Below are 23119 nucleotides of genomic sequence, written 5' to 3'. Positions count from 1 at the left end.
GCCTTCTTCCCTAGGCAGAGCACCCTCTTATCTGCTTTCGTCCCTCCACCGCTCCCAACTGAACTCTGGGATTTTCTTCCTCACACCTTGACAAAAAATCAGGCACGGTGTTCGTTTTCCCTGGCTTATACGTCACCCAGAAACGAAAGGGCTGTAGGGCCAACGCCCACCGCATTATGTGGGCGTTGTCCGTCTTGGCAGTGTTTAGCCATCTCAGCAGGGCGTGATCAGTAATTAGCCTAAACTCCGGCCCTAGGAGGTAATATTGGAAATAGCCCACCCCCCATCGAATGGCTAGGCATTCCCTTTCTATGGTGGAATACCTCCTTTCATGGTTGTTGAGTCTTCGACTGGCGTAGGCTATTGGCCGCTCTACTCCATCTACCTCTTGGGACAGTACCGCTCTGAGCACATACGCCGAGGCATCTGTCTGCAATGTAAAAGGAAGGGCAAAATTGGGGGTGTGTAGCATTACCTCCTCGCACAAGGCTCTTTTGAGCTCCTCGAAAGCTTCACGTTGTTCCTTGTTCCACTCAATGTTACCGTTCCTTTGGCCCTTCATCGTCTCAACCAATGGGCTAGATATTTCCACGAACTTGGGGATGAACCGTCTGTAGTAGCTAGTTAGCCCCAGGAAAGCTCACGTGCGCTTCTTGGTTGTTGGGGCTGCGTAGTCCCTAATAGCCGTGACCTTATCTGTGAGAGGCCGTACACAGCCTTGCCCCACCAAAAACCCGAGGTACTTAGTCTCTCACTTGCCTAGGGCACACTTCATGGGGTTAGCCGTTAATCCCACTTGCCTTAATTCTAGGAGGATGGCTCTGAGGGCTCACAGATGTTGCTCCCACGTTTCAGTATAGATCACGATATCGTCGATGTCTGCTGCAGCATACCCTTGGTGGGGTGCGAGGACCCAATCCATCAGTCTCTGAAAGGTGGCCACCGCTCCATTAAGCCCAAAGGGCATTCTTTTGAACTTGAAAAGTCCCCATGGGGTCCCAAAGGCTGTCTTGGGCTGACCTTCCCTTCGTAATGGGATCTGCCAATAACCCTTGGACAAATCCAGCGTCGAAATGAACTTCGCTTGGCCTATGCGTTCCACCAGTTTGTTAACTTGCGGCATAGGGAACGCATCAAACTGGGTCAAGGCGTTTAACTTTCTAAAGTCCACACAGAGCCTCAGGCTCCCGTCGGATTTCTCCACGGCCACCAAGGGGCTGTGCCAGGGACTACGGGAAGTGTAATGATCCCTTGTTCCAGCATTTTCTTAAGTTCCTCTTTTATCTGCTGGCACTTATGATAAGGAATCCTGCGCCATTTTTCTCGCGCTATCTGTCCTTCTTTGGTGATAATCTTATGTTCTACCCCGACGGCCTTTCCCGGCTGACCCGTAAACACGTCCTGAAATTCCCTCACTAAGCCCACTAGTTGTTGGTGTTGTTTAGCTTCCAGCTGTGTCCCCACTGGTATCTGATCTCCTTCCAGGGAGTTACTTAGGTCGCCCCGACCTGTGCCTCAAACTCCTCTGTCTCAGGATCCGGGGAGATTAATAGGCCCTCGGACTCATGCCATTCTTTCAGAAAATTAATATGGTAAATTTGCCGCTCACGCTTAGCCCCCGGCCATAGTACCTCATAGTCAACGGGGCATACTCTCCTTACCACCGGGAATGGCCCCTGCCAACATGTTAAGAACTTGCTGGTAGTGTTGGGTAGTAGTACAAGCACCTTTTGCCCCACCCTTAGTTCACGTTCCTTTGTCTGAACATCATATCTCTCTTTCTGCCAGCTCTGTGACTGCTCCAAGTTAGTTTGTGCTATGTCCCCGGCTACCTGGAGACGGTTCCTAAGGTCTCGCACATACTTGGAAGCTCCCTTGCCTGGATTTGCATCTGCCTCCCATCCTTCTCGTACTATGTCCAACAAGCTATGCGGTCGATGCCCAAAGGTTAACTCAAAAGGCGAATAACCCAGTGAGGCCTGAGGGGCATCTCTTATGGCAAATAAAAGGGGTGGAACCATCAGGTCTCATTTCTTCGGCTCTACTTGGGCGCACCTACGCAGCATCCCCTTTAATGTCCCATTAAAGCATTCTATGAGCCCATTAGTCTGGGGGTGATATACTGTTGTCTTTAAGTGGCGGACTTGCAACACCTTGCATAAAGCCCCCAACACCATGGACATGAAGTTGGATCCTTGATCTGTGATAATTTCTCGGGGAATCCCGAAATTAGCCACCCATTTCATTAATTCTTCGGCTACCTTGGGTCCTGTTACGGCCCTCAAAGGAATAGCCTCTGGAAATCAGGTTGCATAGTCTATAAATACCAAGACAAATTGATGTCCTGCCCCGCTCCTAGGTAGCGGTCCGACTATGTCCAAGGCCACCCTGGCATAAGGTTCCCTTACCAGTGGCATCGTTTGCAAAGGCACCCTTGGGGGTTTGTGTGTGCTTAGTTTCTGGCACACTTCAAAAGTCCTACAATACTCCTCCACGTCCTCGTATATATGTGGCCAGAAGCACCACCGAGTTAACCGGGCTTCTGTTTTATGTTTCCCCAAATGTCCCCCGAGGGAATTCCTATGTGCTAATCATAAAAGTGGTTCTTGGTAGGATCAGGGTATGACCAATTGGGCCACTTCTTCTTCTTCTGCCCTACCCCGTTTAATCCTATATAGTAACCTGTTCTTCATTTCTACCCTGGGAACTGCTTTTCCATGTTCGGGGGGAATTACCTGTGTGCCGGCTCTCAGTGCTTCCGCCTCCCTGAAGGGTCGGAGTTCTTGATCCCTCTCTTGTGCCTCCCGAAATTGACTGGTGTTGGCTAACGCCTCCACCTCCATGTCATCAGGCGCGGTGGCCTCGGCTCCTACCAGCCCCTCTCTCGGGTTTTCGCGGCCCGGAAGCAACGTTATTAGCTCGAATATCTCCGGCCAGTCTCTACCCAAAATCATCGGGTATAGAATCTCCTCATCCAACCCCATAGGAATTCTCCTCCAGATCCTTTTCACTTGCACTTCCAACAATCGTCTTTCAACATAAGTCTTTGGTTTGTGGAGACACACCATGCGTACTCTGGCACACCGAGGTGTTTGTCTCCACTCGACCAACGAGGGGCGCACTAGAGATTGAGCACACCCTGTGTCTACCACCACCTGGACTGGGCTTCCCTTGACCCAGGCTTGCACTTTGGGTAAGGGTTGAATCTTACCAGTCCCCTGGCCACCGACCCCGCAGTCCACTGACTCAACTTCTGGAATCATCCCTGACGCCGGCCGACTATCAGGAAAATCCAGGTCTTTGGCGGGCCTTGCTCTAAAATCCTGGGGGCAGTTCTTGGCAAGGTGTCCCTTTCGCCCACACGAGAAACATGTTGGGCCATGGGGGCCGTCTCTCCTGCCCCCCTTGCTCTCTGCGCCTGTTCTCGGTGTGGGGTCTGGCCCTTTCGTACCCCTGTATCTCTGTCAGTCCCCTTGGGCCATATCAAACTGCTCCACCAGCTGCAAGGCCTCCCGTGATGAGGCGGGGCAGTGGCACTTTACCCATTTCTGTGTATCCTCATCTAGATTTGCAATAAATTGTTCTAAAAGAATTTGGTCACATATCTCCTCCTTTGAAACTGTCTCTGGCCTGAGCCACTTACTCAGCAGGTCCGCAAGGTGCTGTCACAAAATGCGGGGAGCTTTCGCTTCATGCAGCTTCTTCTCTCTAAAGGCTTGGCAGTGTCTCTCTGGGGTAATATCCAACCGCTGCAGTATCTTGGCCTTCACTTTGTCATAATCCAGGGCATCCCCCCTTGTCATAGCCCTATAAGCTGCCTGAGCCTGACCAATCAGTAGGGTACCAATATGCCCGGCCCATTTTGCCTTCTCTAAACCTGCTGCTATGGCTGCCCTCTCAAATGTCTCCAAGAAGGCTTCTGGGTCATCTTCCTTGGACATTTTTGGCATGCGAAAGTCCCACTGCCCCCTTTGGGCCCACACCTGATGTTGGAGCAAGTGCTCCTGAAGAGTTGTTTGCCTCATGGCCTGCTGCTGTTGTTGCTGCAGCACTTGGGCCATTAAATTCATTGCTTGTTGCAATGAGTCCGTCCCTGGTACGCTAGTCTGGTGCTCCATTTGTCCCTCTTAGTATCGTCAGAGAGGCCGCTGCCGGAGTCTCCCTGCCAATGCACCACTGTGGGAGGGTGGTTCCAAGGTAGCCAACCCTCCCTGTGTTGGGACTGCCTCCTGCTGGCTAAGGGTCTCTCACCTGTGGTCACACACATCCGACTCTCCTGCCACGACTTTGATTGTAATCCGGTTCAGTTTTAGAATGTCCAGCACGTGCCATTCCAGAAGTGAGACTCCTCCCATTCACGGGGTCCTGTCAATGAGGGCTCCGCCTCCCCTACACCCTCGCCCATACCACCAGGATGTTGACCGCCAATCTGGGCCGGTCACTCGTCAGCATAACGCTCAACACAAAGAAATGCAAAGGTCAACACAAAGTTCACAGCCAGGGATTCCCTAGAGCGAGGGGCGGCTAGGTTTCTCAGCCGCCTTCCGCGATATTAACCTGTATGCTGGGGTGCTGGCACCCTTTCTCTAGCTCTCTTTGAGCTCTTCAGCCCTCCCTAAGGCTTCTGGAGGCCACTCGGTCCTCCTGATTAGGGGCCAGGCAGTTTCACTGTCTGTGAGAGCCCCTGTATTACCGTATATACGGTTCCCGGCTCCTGCCGGGTCTAGCTGCTCCCAGCCGCATGAAACAGTCTGCAGCCTCACTGGGCTGCTTGACTCGGCTCCCGTGCCCCGCTGGGGTTTACCCTTACCCCAGAAGGTCCTGCCGCGTCTCAGGATGGCTTGTATCCACCCGCGTGTGCTCCCGCCGGCATCAGCTCCTCCTCCGCCTTCTTCTGGTTCCCCTCTGCTTGCCGCTGGCACCTCCTTTATGTCGGCCCTCTCCATCTGGGCCCCGCTTTCTTCCCTGCATCTGGCAGAGGCACGAGTTCATCCCATGCTCTCGGTCTGAGAGCGGGGCTTGAATGTGATTGCTTTGGGGTGGGGAGCTTCGGAGCCTGTCGGCTCCTTCCCTCCTTCACACCTTGTCAATTTGTTTAAGAAAAAAACAAGTGAAAGGATGACGTACAACAAATAGCATTTTCAGTATATTGATGCTTCAATATTAAAAGGAAAACAAATTTAAGTGTTTTGCATCAAATAGTTTCTCCTTGATTTTATATAGATATATTTCGAATGATATTTAATTGATAAGTATGTCTTGCTGGGTAGTACAGCTGGTTGCTGGAAACTTCAGAATTATGACTATCAGTAACATTCAGTATAAAATCTGACTGATTTTAAGAGGTGAGTTGATTCATGGTATGGAAATTGTCACTAAATTGCAAGAGAAATCAAAGATACTATTAACTGATAGATTTAAAACAGAAAACCAAGGGCCCTGCTTGGAATAAAAATGAGAAATGACAGTAAAAAGTGAGAGGGAAAATTAGGGAAATTCACAGAAAATATTGATGACATCTGAGAAAAATCAGAATTCTTTTTTGTATACTTCTGTAGCACATTGTATTTGTATCCAATCATGGTCCATCTGCTGTTCACTTAAATCAGGTTGCTATCTTGTGACCATCTAAAAGTGAAAAAAGTCTATAGCATTATTTGTAAAATTCCAGCACACGGAGAAAATGTTGAACTCCTATTTAACAACTGTAATTAGTGCTGTGCTTTAATCAGATTTGAGACTATTATCACCTCCCACTGGGCCCAGTCCAACAAATGACTGTACTCTTCCTGAAAGCTGCCAAGTTCCTCTTGGAGCCTGATCCCACTGCTTTAAGTGCACCTTGTTGCAGACCCAGAAACCAGATTTCTGAGTAGAAGGCCAAGATACTTAGTGCGTATGTTTTTAGAATAGCTTAGGGGGGGAATATTGTCTCTTGTCTACCTGTTCCACTGCCTCCTGGGAAAGAACAGCCCATCTGGGCTGTTACAGGAATCAGGCAAATATTTTTCCAACAACAACTTAGTGTGGCTCCAGTCTCTCTTCATCCCTCTCTTCTGTGAATAATAGGCTGTCTTCTCTAGTCCCTTTTTCTTTGCAACTCTTAACCTGGAAAGGAGGCAAACTATGGGCAAAGAGCTTTGGGATTGGTCTCTCCCAGCCTGGAAGGGGGAAGAAAAGGACTCTCTGCTGCCCAGATGAAGCATAGTCCTATGGTTACCTGGCAAGGGAAACACTGTGACCAAGGAGGTGGTCTTTTTAGCCACACCGGGGAAGACCACTCTCCTGGCACGGGGATAGTACCTGCCAAGGCAATGTATAGTAAACCTCCCACTTAGCTGCTGGAGAGGGAAGTTCTTGACTTTAAGCCCACTTTATGGAAAGGGGAGACTCCTCCCTGGCTTGCTCCTCCAGCCATATGACTGAGGGGAAGCAAAACTTGGGAGCATCCAGACCCCAAGCCTCCTGGTTTGGGCCTGCAGGTGAGATGTTTCCAAATCCTTTGGCAGGCATCCTAAGCCCCAGATGGGGGTGGAGGATGTTTGCTGGTTGTAGGGCCACTTATGGTTCTGGACTGACTCAAGAATTTGGAATTTGATTGGGCTCATTTGGCTTGGAATGTGGAAAATTTAAAAAAAAAATTGTCCTCCCCCGGCCTGGGAAAGAGGGGTGAAGAACCCTTTGCAGAGTAGAGGTGGAGCTGGGGAGCTGGGCAGAATTGATAGGGGAACCATGGGAGCAGGATAGATTTGGGGGTAGTAATAGATCCATCACTTTTTTCCAGACTGCTTTAAATATACCTGATTCAAAGCCATTGATGTCCATTAAGAAACTCCTGAGGTGATATTCCATTCTTTCATGGTTGTCTAAGTGCCCAAAATGCTACTTATGTGGACGCTGGAATTCTATTCCCGGACATGTACTCCTGCATATATGGATGACAGTACATAAACACTGGAGGGAAAAGTGGAGAGAGAGACATACACACCTCCTACCCTTTGCCCCACCCCCTCCAGTGGCTAGGACACTCATCTGTAAATCTAGAGGTCCTGGGTTTTGGGACCCCTTAGCCAGAAAAGGTTTGAACCTGGTTCTCTCTGACTTCCCAACATGGAACTCTAGCCACTGCCTCACAGGTTAGCTGCTATCTAAACCCTTTTCTGGTACTTTTGAAACTGGCCCATTGGACAGCCACAAGAAGAAGGTCTCTGGGAGACGCATGGTGCCAGGAAGATGGGAGCAAACCTGAGAATATGTGGCTCAGTAAGGTGGCTGTTGTCTGGTGGGGTGTATCTGTCTGAGGGTGGGAGGATGCTAGGTTCTAACTGGGGTCCTTACCTTTAAAAGAAATACCGAGATTTGCTTGTTAAAGTACTTTGTTGAGAAGTCAGGAACAGGCAGGTCCAGATGCTCAGTGGGTGAGAGGGAGTTGGAACTAAGGACCTCCAACTTCTTAGGTGAGGACCCTAGTCACTGAACTATGGTGCAAAAGACGTGCACACATATGGCCCTTTTCCTTGGATGTATGGCTACGTTCAGTAGTCATGGGTGTTGGCTATGTCTGTATGATGCATGCATGTGCCCCAGCGACCACTGCACATGTTCAGTCTGTATGACTAAGTAGTGGCACATCTTTACCCGTGTGTGCAGGGCCATGTGGCCAGAAATAGAATTCCAGCTTGTGTGTAAGTGGCACTTGGACAACCAGAAACACCATGTAGACCAAATCTGGGTGCTTAGATGATCATGAAGGGGACAGAATGCCACCAATAGTGAATGATATGATTTTGGATCAGTCCCAGGCTGAAGGGCTGCTTTGCAGAGGGAATAAGTTATATAACAGCTCTCCTCTAACTCCTTGGTCCTTTCTCTTCTTCTCGCTAACACCTGGAGAAGGGAATGCTCAAAGCAAGGCTGAGGGGACAGAACTGGGGAGAGAGGAAGGTGGAGAAAGAGCTTGGCCAAGAGGAAGAAAACTGAGTAAGTGCAGACTGGGGAGAGAGAACTGTTGAAAATAAAAATTATAAGGGAACTTGGTAGTAGAATAGACCCCTCATGTCTTGCAAGTGAATTCCGTCCTTCTGCACTGCACCCAAGGAACAAAGCATGGGGATAGGAGAAAGACAAATAACAACAAGGAGGGAAGAATGGGGAGATAAGACAGCTCTTGCTCTCTAAGTAGATGTAGGGAGAAATGGGAAATAAGAACAGCAATATTCTTGAAGTGAAAAGAGAATGAGAGAGAGGAATTATTTTGTGTTAAAATTTTTTTGAAGGGAACAGTTAGGAAATGTAATTGAGGGAAACAAATGCCAAAGAGCAGAGAATCCGGAAGGAAAAGGGAAAGGTAGGAGGACTGAAGAAAGGGAAGCCAGCCAAACTGCAACAGCCTAAGCTGCCTTTCAGGAAGTTTTGCTTTCTTCACTGTTTGATCTGTGACTTAAAGGGGGCTGGCTGGTGCAGTATGGTGGGTTTGTCGTTTTCTTTAAAGGATAGAGAAGTTTCCCAGGTTGGGGCCTGGGAGGGGTTATCTTTCCTTCCCTAGAGCCAGTGTATTTGGCTGGTATTTTTAACAGACCATTTTACTTTGGGAGGTTGCCAGGTGCCCTGTGAACTCACTGTTGATTTATCAACAAAGGCGTATGCCTCAGGAAATATGCAGCAGCAGAAACAACCAAAGTGGTACAGCATCGTTGCATGATGGTGCTGAGTCAGTCCCCCAAGAGCTTTTTTTAGGGATCTGATGTAAAAACCTTCAGGGATCTGATGCAGAAATCTTGAAGCAGCTGTCATTACAATCTCTCTGCTGTAGATGCTAGAGAAGAGTGGTGCATAAGGTGACTTATATGATACATGGCTGAAATGGATGCTAGCACATTCGAGGTACAGAGCAACCTTTTTCTGTTTGCATGTGAACTAAAGCCAATGGTATTAGGAAAAAAATCTAGAACCTACTCTGAACTCTTTGACACTGGTGTTGCTTTAGTTAGGTCAAAGTGAATAATTTCTGAATTATTCTGGTGTCAACAAGAGTAGAATTTGGCCTCAAGTATTTTTGAAGTACATCTTTTTCTGAAAGAAAATTCACATGGCCATATACCTAGTTGGCATAAGTTAAAGTGGCTCTGTGGACATAAACAGAGGTATGCTGAGTTACACCAGCGGAGATAATCTGGCCAAAAGTAGGTACAATCTGTAATCTGGATGCTTACATGCTGCTATGTCTTCAGTTAACAGCAAATTACAGAACATCCCATTTACTTCAGAACATAATTACTGTTATGTCTGATAAATAACTGAAATAGATACAAGCCACCCTCTTCTCTTCAAATTCCATCTGTAAATAGTAATAGCAGATTTTATGAATCAGATTCAAAACGACGCTGACAGCTGTACTCAGCCTTGAAAGTGAAGTGAGGCACTCCAGTAAGCTGGATCTGCTGGCAAATTAATGATCTGAAATACTGTAATAAAAGTGGTACATTTCCTACTAGTACTGGTTCTTCAGACATTTATTATGTTCTACAGACCAGAATTAACCCCGATTAATGTTTTAGTCAAAAACTGTAAGACACACATTACGGTACGTTCTTCAGAATCTATACTACACAGATGATTGTATTTAATAATACAGCCCATCTTGGCTGGACGAAACACTTTGAGCGGTCAAATGTTCAAAGTAAAGTGTTCCTGGGAGATTATAATAATATCTTGGGTGAATCTCAGGAATGATATCTAAGGCCGATCTGAACTAAGACAACAGCAACAAGTTCCATCCCAGTTGTCCCATACGGCTAACCATATCCCCAAATGGTTGTACTTTCTAAATGGTGTAGCATCCCTAGGAATAAAAATGTTGCCAGCCAAATCACATCAGTGAATTCGTTGGAGCTTGAAGTTGATACAACTCTGCCAGTTCATATCGGCTGAGGATCTGGCTCAGTGTCATTAGTGTCTGTAAAATTTCATGCTGACTAATACTGTATGCAAGTGTTTGTTAATAATAATTCAGCACATCTTCACTGCGACACAGACTTCAACAGGAATGTATTCAGTGAGATCTGGAGGCCCCTATACTCTTCTGGGGCTAGGTAGTACAAATATGCTTGTTAGGATTATTTGGGTGCTAAGCTTTTACAACCTAAGGTGCTGATATTGAATAGGCTCTTCAAAGGAGTGACTGCACCTTCCTGCACATTTGCTCAACAACCTGTGTAGTAATAATAGCGGTAGTTTTATATGATCATACCAGAAATATAATTTAAAGCATTAAATGACAAATGTAGTTTGGAAACTGCTTCTTGGTATTTTGGGTTTCCACGGCTGTGTATTGGGAAGAGAATTTATCTGTGATAAGACACTGTGACAGGATACTGTTTGTGCCTGCCACTTTAAGCACCTGGAGCTGGCAGCTGCCAGGTGCCTGATGAGGGCAGCCATTTTAAATCTGGGGCTGCTCATATAAACAGGGCAGTTCTGCTGCTGGAGGCCAGGCAACAGCATCGCCCGGCCGGAGGGCTGCTGGTATCATCTGGATGTAAGGGAGGAGCTGTAGAGGATGGATAGGAGGCTCCTGGTCCTGGGTACAACCTAAAACTGCACCTTGCTGGGAGTGGGTGGCCTGGTGGAGCTCCCAGTAGTGCGGGAGCCCCCAGGAAATGCCAGGCCAGTTACCACCCTGGTGAAAGGTGAGTCAGGGTGCCTTAACCCCTAGCCCCCACAACTGGGTGGGTTACCCCAATGTTGGAAGGTAGACCCCATGGAGAAAGAGTGGGGCCATAGACTCACGCCTGTCTGAACTTCCCCTAACTGGCCCAGGCTGGGACCAGGACCAGAAGGGTCGAAGGGCCGGGGGCCCACCGTGAGGAACACCCCAGATCTGAGAGCCTGGAGGTGGGCTAGGGCTAGTGACCCAAAGGTCCCAGGGGTGGGGGGGACCACACCTGAAGGGGAAGCAGCTCAGGGAGCTGTGCTGCCCAGGATGAAGGTGGAATAGACTGCCTGAGGGGAAGAATCCAGGTGGAGTTCAATTAGAAGGATTCTGGAGCCCAGTGTGGGGGCTGGTGATAATGATAACATTGAGATGCCATCTGTGAGGCTTAGGCTGTGGTGTAAGGGAGGAAAGGAGCTGCAGATAGCACCCCCTGGAATTGGGGCAGGAAATGGGCAGGCTCCTGCTTAATTACATCATTTAGTTAATTCCAACAAGGCGTGGTGGGTGAGAAGGCGGGTGGTTAGCCCAGAAACAGGTGGGCGGGCCACAGTTAAATTGGCCTCGAAGGCCCCCCTGTTACAGAGACCAAATGAGTGCACATAGACTTTGTCTCATTTTTCCTAATCTATTTTTATGCACATAGTTTCTAATAGTGCTTTGGGCTGTAATAGATAAATATAGCAAAAGCATTAGTAAAGCTTAAAGAAATCTAGCACTGTTTGGGCAAAATGGTTATGTGTTCAAACCTCAATCAAATGGCTTTGCTTTCACGGAACTGTTGGTTGTCAGGCACTACTAATGCTACTATAATGAACTAAAACAGACATAGTCCTAGTTGTCCTTTCCAATAGTTGTTACAGGCCCATTAGATGTCAACCTGTGGTTGTTTGTGTTCAGAAAAAGGGAAAATATTTTTATTTAATTTGAAAACAAAATTCTAAGTAAAAAAATATTTTTCCTTTTTCCCTGTTACAATTCCAATGAATTCAATTAAATTGTTCAACAGATCTGAATTATGCCCAATGTATTAACAGTTATCTATTTTTTCTCCTTAAGTTCTAAAGGTCAAATTCAGCCTGGATGTTATCAGGCACATTTCCAACAAACTTGTATATAGTTGCATCAGGTCTGAATTTAGCTGTAAATTACTAAGTTCAATCCATTAGCTAACTACATTCTTGAAACAATGCCTTATCTCTTCCCAGAAATGGATAGGAGCATTCAAATATACCCTAACTCAAAGAACTTCTTGAGGCAGATCTTCTCCTGAAGTGGAACTTGCCAGCTATGGACCAGATCTTTAACACTGTTTTCAGATCCTTAACACTGTTAAGATGAATTTAAACTGGATAAATTTATGCAGGATATAGTATCTTATATTACTGAAGAAGTTCCATCAGCCCTTCAGGGGCAGTTCTCTTATTGGGACTTTTCTTAATGCAGGTCAAAAGTGTTTATATAACCCATATGTAACCCATGAGTCATTAAAATGTGAGCACACACATGCATACCCATGCATATGCAGCACTCCCATATTCCTTAACTTTGATATATCATGATAAAGGAGTAAGGTTTTAGAATCCTCTTTGTGCCTGAGAGTGATGTGTGCTGTGCATGGCTTGTACTAATAAATGCGAGCAGCATACCAGCACTAGAAATGCCTGACTGATAAGCTGATGCACTTTTTATCTACTTGGAGCCTGACTGACATCTTTGAACACTTTTGTATCTGAACAGCTTGAATACATGACCTCATTCCATAAATACCATCAGCTGAACAGCTCTTGTTTCTAAAATAAAAATACGGTTGGATTCTTCTCCCTGCTGTGGAAAGCTTCTGCAGAACCTCTGTCAGGAGCAAAGCAAGCCACACCTTCCTGTTATCTGTTAAAGATGGTTCTTGATTTGTAGCAGCCACAGTGTACCTATGGCAGCAATTACACTAAAAACAGTGCTTGCAGTTGCTTAGCCATTAGCTTGTGACTGTCATGGATGGAAAGCTTTCTCTTACATAGCAAGAATAAAAAGAGGCCCCTAAGAAAATGATCCCTGAAAGGTAAAGTGGTTGAATAATTTGATTTTTGTAGACTACAAATGTTTCTCAAAAGTAATTTGGTAGGTTAGAGCAGAAAGCTGAATTTAGGGAAGGCTGGAAATAAGCCAAGCTCTCCACCAGGCTTTAGACAGAGTAGGGGGTCATCCTTCTTTCTGAGTGCTGCCTTGGAGAGCTCTGAAATGGGCCTGCCCTGCAGGGATTAATAACTATTTTATATCATAATTCAGATGTGACAGTGAATTTAAGAACAGATCTTAAAGAGGCTCTGGTTCTGCAAGGAATGAATCTTAGAATAGGGCTCAACGTTTTTGTAGAAGGCTGGGATGTGGAAAGTAAAAATAGATTAAAAGTTCATCCTTTGAAAATCTTCTTTTGTATTGGACCATTGAGAAAACAACATGTTTTACTTGGTAGAGTTTACTTGTGAAACAAAAAAGTTTGTCAAATCTTACTGAAAATACTCATTGACCAGTTTTTTTTAATTGCCTCTTCAGTTACTGTGGCTTAAAATAACTAGGCTTGAAATCTTGGTAATATAGGGTACATCTACATGTGCTTTACTGCAAGTGGACTAATTAGCTCCACAGTAAAGTGTCACCATCTACATGTGTGCTGGTATTAGGATGCAGTAAACTAATTAACTCCACTATAGGATGGTACTGTTGGGGACAGTACTATCTTACAGTGGTGTAATTAAGTGTGATTAAATGCATGTGTAGCTGGTGACCATGGGCCTAAATTGTGCCGAGGCAGCAGGGGGCTAGACTCCTGCCTGCCACCTAGTCACATGGCCAGGGCCACCCTTGGTGGGTGAATCGGGGCAACTGCCCTGGGCCTCACACTTTGGAGGGCCCCGTGGTCAGTGCCACATAGGCCCTACTGTGGCCGCCACATACCACCAATGGCTCTGCATGTGGCTCTGCAGTTTTGGCACTCTTTTATGCACCAGCCAGACTCTCTGCTAGCTGATACCACCACATAGAGCACAGGGCTGACCCCCCCCCCCCCCAAGCCTGCCGGGATTCCAGGGCTGCTCTGTCCTGGCTTAAAGTGCTGCTGTCCTAAGTACGTATATAGATGCTGCACCCAGGAGGAGTGTTTTCTAGTGCAAACTGCTCCAGAGTTGTTCACGTCCCCTTAATTTCACATGTAGATGCACCCACAGTTGTATTCCCTCCATCATTAAAGTCTGGCATATAGATTTTTTTTTTCTAAATATGAAGTCAAGCATTATTTATGCTTTATTGCTACCGGCAGCATTGGGATAGCACAAAGGGGCTAAGGAAGTTGTATGAGAAGTGATGTTGTTCATTTAGCTCCATTGATTTAATATAATTTAGCACAGAAAGATTTGCCAGAATTTCTTTGCTTGTTTTCAGAATATAACCCTGTATCCTGGAATATTCATTTTTCACTGTATAAACTCCTTTCATAGAGCCATCCTGCAAGCACTTACATTATGTGCTTAATTTTCTTACTTTGCATAGTTGCAGGTATTTCATTAGGAATGCTTAAACCCATGTAAGTATTCAAGGATCAGGATCTCATGTAGTAAATAAGGCATGGTGAGTCTGAATATAATTTATTCATGTGCCTGGCATCAGGGAAAAAAACTATAGTATTCAGTTTGAATAGCATATCCTCTACCAGTGACTTGCTTGTCGAATGTTTTATTGAATCAAAGTGAAAAATTGTATACTGGATGTGGAGTAAGGAGTACATGACTGCATGAAATCCTTTCTATTTTTTCTCTAATAATGGACTGAAATATCATGAGTGATGCATTGTTTCTTTTATCTCACTAGAATTCATGGTCTTAAGCTATTTTGAGAACTTTTGTTATTCTGAAAATCATTTCCAGAAGAGCAAAATAATTTGATATAACTGCTGATGCCAAACTAGTACCTGGGAACAAAAGCAAAAGGTCTGAATCTACAGTCTGAATTCAGACAGTGATAGTTTATGGCCTCGGGGATGTCTTTGGACAGTGTTGTAGAGGAAATTTAAGCAAGTGTGAGATATTTGTAATATAGACTGGTGAGAGGGGTAGGAATCAGATGAGCTTATTTGGCACTTACAGATGTAAGAGGTCAGAAGATCAGACAGCAAGCTTGGATCAAGGTTCCACAGGGTGTTAACGAATTTGAGGAAGCACATTAAAGGTAATATGAAATCTGACTGGCAACAGGGTAACAAAGCCAGGAGGGGAATTATTTGCTCACTCAGTCTCTTGACAAGAATCTTACTAGCATCTTTTTGTAATGGATGAAGTCCCTTAATTCTGCATGCATAGATACCAGCAGAAAGGGTCTAGCACTTCACTAGTCTAGACAGAGCAAAACATAGGTCTGAAGAACAGTCACGTCAGGAAAATAAGGATGTACGCTGGCAGCATTCCCAAAGGGGAAGGAAGACAGATTTCAGCCTAGTAAAGCTTTCATGTGTCAGACTCGAGTCCATCTGGACTACTAATATTGGGAGAGAGCTGTATATAGAATAGTAGAAGTAGTGTAGGATTGAGGTTGGTGGGTGTCTAGATTACACAAAAATTTGTTGTGTTTAGTTTGGATGAATTTGCATGGGAATGTCTAGACATTCTGGACTGCATCAGTTAAGTAAACAAAAGTAAAATGGTAGATACAATATTGAGGATAGATTTTAACACACATTTGTGTTACATTGGTATATGAATGAAATTTAAGACCTACTATGTTGTCTCAAATTCCTTAAGTGAAAGGTGCAAAGTAGAGATTAAGAACAGAATGGTGAGGACATGTACGACTGGTTTAATGAAGTAGTTAAATCTACTAACCAAGAAACAAACTGGTTTTAATTGGAGACTCAGAATGTGAACATTAGATTCTATAATCAAATATGTAAAGTTGATGAAATAGTTGTATTCAAAGCAGCTGCAGAAAGACGCTTATTATCAGCTCTCTAAGAGGTCAGCGATGCTAATTGAGGCTATTTCAGTGTTTTGTGCTGTGGTTAAACATGAATAGAAATATTTGAATCGGTTGCTTTTAGAAAGATTTGGAAGAGGATGTCTTGCTATAGTTTATTCAACTAGGCTCAGAAGAAAAAGGACAGTATAGTACTTCGATAAAAATATAAGTGCAGTTGTCATAGTTTAAAAGGAATCAGGGCTTGTGGACAGAGGTGGTATCTTTTATTAGACCAACAAGATTTTTGCAAAAATTTTAATTGCAAGCTTTCGGGCACAAACACCCTTCAAGCATCAGAGAAAAGATTGTAAAAATTCTCTGGGTAGAAATTAAAGTTCATATTTCATAAGATTTCACAGAGGAGTCAATAGATGGAAAAACCCTCTGGGCAGCAGTTCTTAGCTGGTAAGGAGTCTCAGCTGTCCTGTGAGGTTGTTATAGTTTGCATTTTTAGGCATACTTTCTCATTACACTGCTTTTTAAAAATATGTTCATAAGGTTTGCAAAGGCACCACTTATTCTTCAGGATTCATACTATTTAATCCAGATACACTTAAGACACACGTGCTAGCACTATCATGCAGTACTGGAAAGATTAACTCCTAAGTAATCCTGCACTCTTTTGTAAAGATGTATTTATTTTCTTGATTTTAAACATTATATGGATTGCTCTTTATTGCTTTGAGATCACAGAATGATCCTACTAAATCCGTCTCTTGATTTCTTTGGTGTCACTGGTATGTGCAACTTCAAATTTGAAAGGGGATTAATAAAGCAGCAGAAATATGGACTTGAATGGGAACAATAGTAGTATTCACAGTTCTCTTTTCCTATATACAGAGGAAGATTACTGAAGGGCATTAGAGACTATAGTGTGAGGGAGAATTTAATTACTTGGCTGGGGGGGAAAGGATTAGTTTTCATCTTCAAGTGTCTGTGTGGCCACCTACTGTATGTTTCAGCTCTCAAAGTAGAAAGACAGCTTTAAAAATGAAAATATTTCTGAAATTAAAAGGAAAGGACTATGATGTTTGTAGCTTTGAGATCAGTCTTTAGTTAGTGTTCTTTTTACACTCAAAGCTTCTGGTATTTGTTCATTTTGAGTCTCTTAACAATATATAGCAGGCCAGATTCTCAGCTGGTATATATTTACCCAGATCTATAGAATTCAGTAAAGCTGTACTGAGGACTAAGCCAAGAGTTATTTTGCATACAGGTTATATCTGAATTGAATGACAATTCATTTTAACGGAATAGAGTTTGAACCCCTCCAAACAGCCTTACCCAGGATTGTTAACCCTGAGGATGTCCAAAGAAAGAAATCTATTAGGAAGTGTTTGCATGATTTTACTGATATCCCTTCAAAAAGGTATACTGTAACAATTCCATTGCACAATCTCTTATCTGTCTCAGAGTAATGAATTCCTAGTATAGTACTCTCTTAGATTATGCTTCTTACAGCAGATCTGCAGAGAGAAAAATGACCCCTGGAGAAGTATGCAAGAAACTGTCTCTCTGCTACACATCATCTCCAATGCCTGTTCTGTGTGCAGAGAGGAATGTACTTCATCCAGTGCATGAAGTTCTACTTCACAAGCTAGTGGAAAGAAGGAGACACTTTTTTGGATTTGGTCCTGCTTTCCTTGGGCCCATGCTGGGCACTGTTGATTATGGGTAGTATCTGTTAGTTGTTAGATGTATTGTGTAATGTATTCTATCATACCAAGAAAAGCTCAGCTTTTTAGTCTTTCTAGGATTTTATTCTTGGAAGTACCTGGCCTTTTTCTGTCAGCCAGTATTCATGTAGAATTATTGTCTCAAACTCTTGCAAGTTGGATTTATTTTGTGTTTCTCATTTGAGTTTGTTGACTTTTGTTTTGGAGTCATGAAGTTGTATTTACTCTGAGTGGGGAAAAAATAATCCATGGCAAGAGTGAAACAATGGTATTCTCTAATTGTTTGCCTCCAGATATTCCTATGTTTGCAGCCCATGGTGCCAGGTTAAGTTCCAAACACTGCAGACTGGATGGGCTAGAGGTGGACTTTACTGCAGAGCTTCTGTGTTTGGGCTGAATTGCCTCCAGAGGTCTTGCTTGAGGGCTTTCATTGTAGATCATTGTAGGTTATGGGTTCAAGGATGCTCAGAAGGTCAACACTCCTTTTAAGTCTTGACAGTTTTGTTTAACAGAGAATATGTTATCAGTTGGTTATCTGCAAACAATTTAATCTGAGTGCTGGAATGCACATTGTTCGTACATTCTCTCTCTCCCCCCCCCCCACTTCATTCTTTAAAATAATGCATCTGTGATTGTTTGTAATCTTGATTTTTAGAGTATGGTTCCTTTTTGTCATTAACTCTTTAGAGAATTACAAACTGTAGAAACACATGAGCTGACTCACTTAACCCACTTCAGAAATGGTGATGGTACCTCTTATCCTGCTAGTCAGAGCTGCAATCCCTGTCAGCACAAATCTGTTACATTATCTCTGCACTGGCAGAATGGCTCTTAATACCTTTACTCTACATCAGATTAACTTTTAGTGTGTCCTCAGATCCCCTTGCACAACATCTGTGACTTCTTCAAGGAGAGTTGTGGGCATTTGCCATAAGGAGAAATGGAGCAAGTTCAAGAAAGACACCTTAGATGCTTGCAACTTAGGCTTTACTGCACATAAAGACAAGGCACGTGCTTCCAGAAGGATGAACCAAAGCAATGGAGTAAATACCTTGGCTCTCAGTACAGTCAGTGATGAGTCAGGTGCTTTCAAAGGGATACCCACAAAACTTCATATCCTGTGCTGGCCTTGAGCTAGCCAATAGTATAAACTGATCCCAGGGTTGTTTCTGCACTCCCAACAGTTGCTAGAGCTAAGACAGCTGATTCATGGGCACCTCCTTCCACTAGAAATCCAGGGTTCTCATTTGTCTAAATGAGCATGGGTGCAGGGCTGGTTACAGCACTCCCTTGGGAAAGGGGAGACTGGGGTTCCACTCCCTGCTCTTCACATTGTTTATCCATCTTACACCATAGTTATTAGATCAAAAAAGAAAAAGTTAACTGAACACATGGGGATGATGCAAGGATGAGAACACAGGTGCTTGTTACAATGCACTCTTTGCTAACAGGAATGTGTCCCTCCTACCCCCAATTAGTCTATGGTTGGTGGACAGGGAATTAGAAGTGGGTCTGAAACCCCTCAACTTGAGGAGTGTGCAAGGGCTGTAGCTAGTAGGTTCTTGTATAAAAGCTGGGCACCACAGGGTTTTTTTCTTGGGGAGGGGAGGAAGTTGAATGAAAGTTATAGCTGCTGTGCCTTGCACTGGACTCAGTGCTTGTGATGCACCTTAGGCATGCCTTGAGTATGCCTACAAGGTCAGGCCCCAATAGAGGCTAAGGGGGACCTTAGATATCATGATCCTAAAACAAGCAGAATGCTAAAATACAGGAGGAAGCTAGATGCCCAGCTGTTCAGAAGAGCTTTTCTTGTCTTAGTAGCCTCAGTTTAAGCATCCAGGGAACATCTAGGACCAAAATGTAGGCACCAAGGGTACTGATGTACCTAATGGTTTTGGAGCTACTGGAGCTTTCTGAATTGCTTTGTTGGATTTAAGCACTTAAATATATGGCATGTCTCCTGTTATATGCTCCTTGATCTTGCCCTTGGTAGAAAAAAGTAAAATTTGACTAGGAGAGAAAATGAAGTAAGATGCGAGTAAGGCAGTGGCTCAAACATTTCCAGACAACTTGTAGTTAGGCTTCTTAGTGTGATTTTTGTTTCCTATAGTTTCGCTGTTCTTATGATATATGGGGTTGCCCTGTTTTATCTTTCTTTTTTTTTGTCTTTTTTTCTTTTGACTCCCTTGCACAGCAACTTTTGTACCCTTTGTCCAGGCTCTTGTTACATTTTCCTTCTCGTATACCTCTCCTAAAAGACAGTAGGGGCTCCTACTCTTATTGCCCCATTTAGTTCTGCTTATTTTCTTAGTCCAGCTGCTGTTCCCAGCTCCCAGCTGGGACTCCCCTGTCCAACTGCCCCTCAAGACAAGCCCAGCTAACTTACTTAATTGTCACCCCAACAGTAATTAACCACTGCTGCCAGACCAGCTGCCTGCTGCCTATGTCCCATTTCTCTGCCTGCTAAAGGGTCGCCACTCCAAACACTAAGAGACAACCACTTTGGGTGTTCCCTACCACACAGCTAATCCTTGGAGTGGTGCTGCACACCTCTAACCATGTCAGCATTTCTAATGGCAGCTGAGGGCAAAGCAATCCCCAGCACCACTTCTTGCAGGACCCTTGTCAGGTCCACAGGCAGGTATGTGACCATACCATATCTTGGCTTGCCTTGCTAAATTTAAGGTAGCACTGTCCAAGGGGGTATATGGCTATACACATTGCAGATGTACACACCCACAAAGCTCTATGATGCCAATGCTCAAAAAGCTTTTCAGAACAAAATACATTGCTGTCATTTGCAGACCTGTATTTTTCTAAATGCGATGCGTGGAATTTATCTGCTTTTTGCATTTTGCTTGGAAATTGTTTTGTTCTTTTCTTAATGGAAACAAGATTGTCCTGTACTTCTATACTATTAATTTGTATGGACACCATGTAAGCTTTCAGTAATGGTTTGTCTTGAAGTTTTGCAGTCTCAATTATTGGTTAGTGTTCTGTCTGTTGCCTCGCAAATGCTGACAGCTGATATATTTGGCCTGTTTCTGAAGTTGGGAGAAGTCTGGCTTCATCAGAGACCCTGCATCAGTTTTTTATTATTATTTATACCATGGTAATGCAAAGGGGAAGAAGTCAGGATTGGGGCCCCATTGTTGTTGGCGCTCTACCTATAGGTAGATATGGTCCCTATGCTGGAGAGTTCACAATCAACGGGCTAGAAAATCAGGCTCAGAGGGTAGTAGTCAATAGCTCAATTTCTAGTTGGCAGCCAGTCTCAAGTGGAGTGTCCCAGGGCTCAGTCCTAGAGCCAGTTTTGTTCAATATCTTTATCAATGACCTGGAAGATGGCATAGAGTACACCCATAGCAAGTTTGCAGATAACACCAAGCTGGGGGGAATAGTAGACACACTGGAGGGTAGGGCTAGGATTCAGAGACCTAGACACATTGGAGGATTGGACTACAAGAAATCTCATGAGGCTCAATAAGGAGAAGTGCAAAGTCCTGCACATAGGACAGAACAATCCATGGATCAGTACAGGCTGGGGACTGACTAGAAGGGCAGCAGCTCTTCAGAAAAGGACCCCGGGGTTACAGTGGACAATAAGCTGAATATGAGCCAACAGTTGCCAAGAAGACTAACAACACACTGGGCTGCATTGGTAGGAGAGTTGCCAGCAGATCAAGGGAAGTGATTATTCCCCTCTATTCAGCACTAGAGAGGCAACGTCTAAAGCACATCAAGGTGCTACAGGCTGTAAGCACAAGCAGTCCAACAGCAGTAATCTAACTCCCTGTTCTTGGCTTCCAACCCATCTGCAGTCCACTTCTTATCTGTACTGCATGTAATTAGTGCTAAGTGCAGAAGTAGGACGAAATAGGAAGCAAAATGTGAATAGCTGTAGGATGGACTGCCAAGTTAGCTGTAGATAAGAAGGGGCAGCTCATGGTTCAGCCTGGTTGATGGTGACCCTCAGAGTTGACCATAACTATTAATGAAGATGGTCTGCAGGAGGGATCAGCGGGTACAACTTACACTGTAACTGTGATACCACTTATCTTCATAACAAAGGTCTGATGAAACTCTGTCCATAGGGGTGGTTTATCAACCAGCTTTGAATAAGAGTTAATAAAATAGTTGAAATGACCTCCAAGTAGATGACTCCATAGCAACATCTCACAGGGACAAAGATTGTCTTCCTTTGAATGTCAGAGGGAGTCTATGAAATATATGGTTTTATTTGGGTCAACTTTGGGACAAAAATAGGATTTTTTTGCTCCGGCAAAATATATAAGAGAGCATAAAAAAAAAATTGATACAAATACAACGTTAGAATGATAGGAACACATTTACATGTCCTTACTAATTTATAGTTTCAATAGATTATAGCCTTGGGTAAAAGAAATTGCCAGTGGTTCAGAGTTAAATTGTTGATAGCTATTACACAGTAAGTATGGCTTTCCAGCAATTTTCACATGCTTTTATTCTAACAATGATGCTCTCTTGCAATTGGTTTGTCAGGGCATAAGTTTTGTTTTTCTCCCAAATGGTAATTTTTGGTTTTGTTTGCATAATAGTTGGAGGAGGAATACTATTGTACACATGTATTCATATTAATGTACAAATTATATTTAGTTAAAGACATGGGAAATAAAGCTAAAATATTGGGGTTTTTTCTTTCCTAAACAAGTTTCAGAAGATTCAGGTAGCAATGAGGGGCTGAAATAAAAACATTATGTCTACTGATATATTTCTTTATAATAGCCAAATTGGACCATTGATCTTTTTTTTCTTTCCAGAGGTTTTACTTTAATATGTTGTTATTTATCTACATTTCTAGTTGTGAGTGGTGTGTATGGAAGGTTTTGTATCTGCTCTTATTTTTTAGTGATTTCATTACAAGCTTATAACTAGTGTGTCTGCATGACCAGCTACAGTTTTAAAAAATGACTGCCATAGTAAAGGTTTTCATATGTATCTATTAAGGTTTTTTGGTCTACTTCAGTGTTTAAACATGAAGGTATGTCATAGGATCTTTAAATCTATTTAGGTGTCTCAAGATACAGAAAGACACTTGGCAGGATTTCTTAAAGTTTCAATAGGCCTTACGCACCTAACCCACAACCACACCTTTTAGCTGCTTGGAAAGGGGAAGGGAGCTGCTTGGAAGCACCTATGGGATCTGTTATGTCTGCATGGCCCCTTAGTGAAACCAAGGAGCTACATTGTTTTATCTTTGTTCCTTAATGAAAGAGGATGAATGTTAAAGCTTGCTGCTATATTTGTATCACTACAGTTTCCTCCAGGTGTTAGGATTGCAGTGTAAGGCTTGTATAAACAGTAGGCTTTGATACTAATGCAATTGTTACAACCCTGGAAGATAGGATAGAGTGCACCCTCAAGCTGGGGTGAGTAGTAGACGCACAAGAGGGTAGGGCTAGGATTCAGAAAGACCTTGACAAATTGGAGGATTGGACTAGATGAAATCTCATGAGATTCAATAAGGAGAGGTGTAAAGTCCTGAACTTAGGATGGAACAATGCCTTGTACCAGTACAGACCCGGAAATGCCTGGCTAAGCAGTAGCTCTGCAGAAAAGGGCCTGGAGACAAAAGAAGCTGAATATGAACCAGCAGTGTGCCCTAGTTGCCAGGAAGGCTAATGGCATACTGGGCTGCGTTGGTAGGCATGTTGCCAGCAGATCAAGGGAAGGTATTCTTCCCCTCTAT

This window comes from Crocodylus siamensis, chromosome 1, assembly GCF_052110815.1.
Source record: "Crocodylus siamensis isolate JL-2025a chromosome 1, ASM5211081v1, whole genome shotgun sequence".
Taxonomy (NCBI): Eukaryota; Metazoa; Chordata; order Crocodylia; family Crocodylidae; genus Crocodylus; species Crocodylus siamensis.
The sequence above is the reverse complement of the archived record's forward strand: the minus strand, read 5'-3'. Positions refer to the sequence as shown.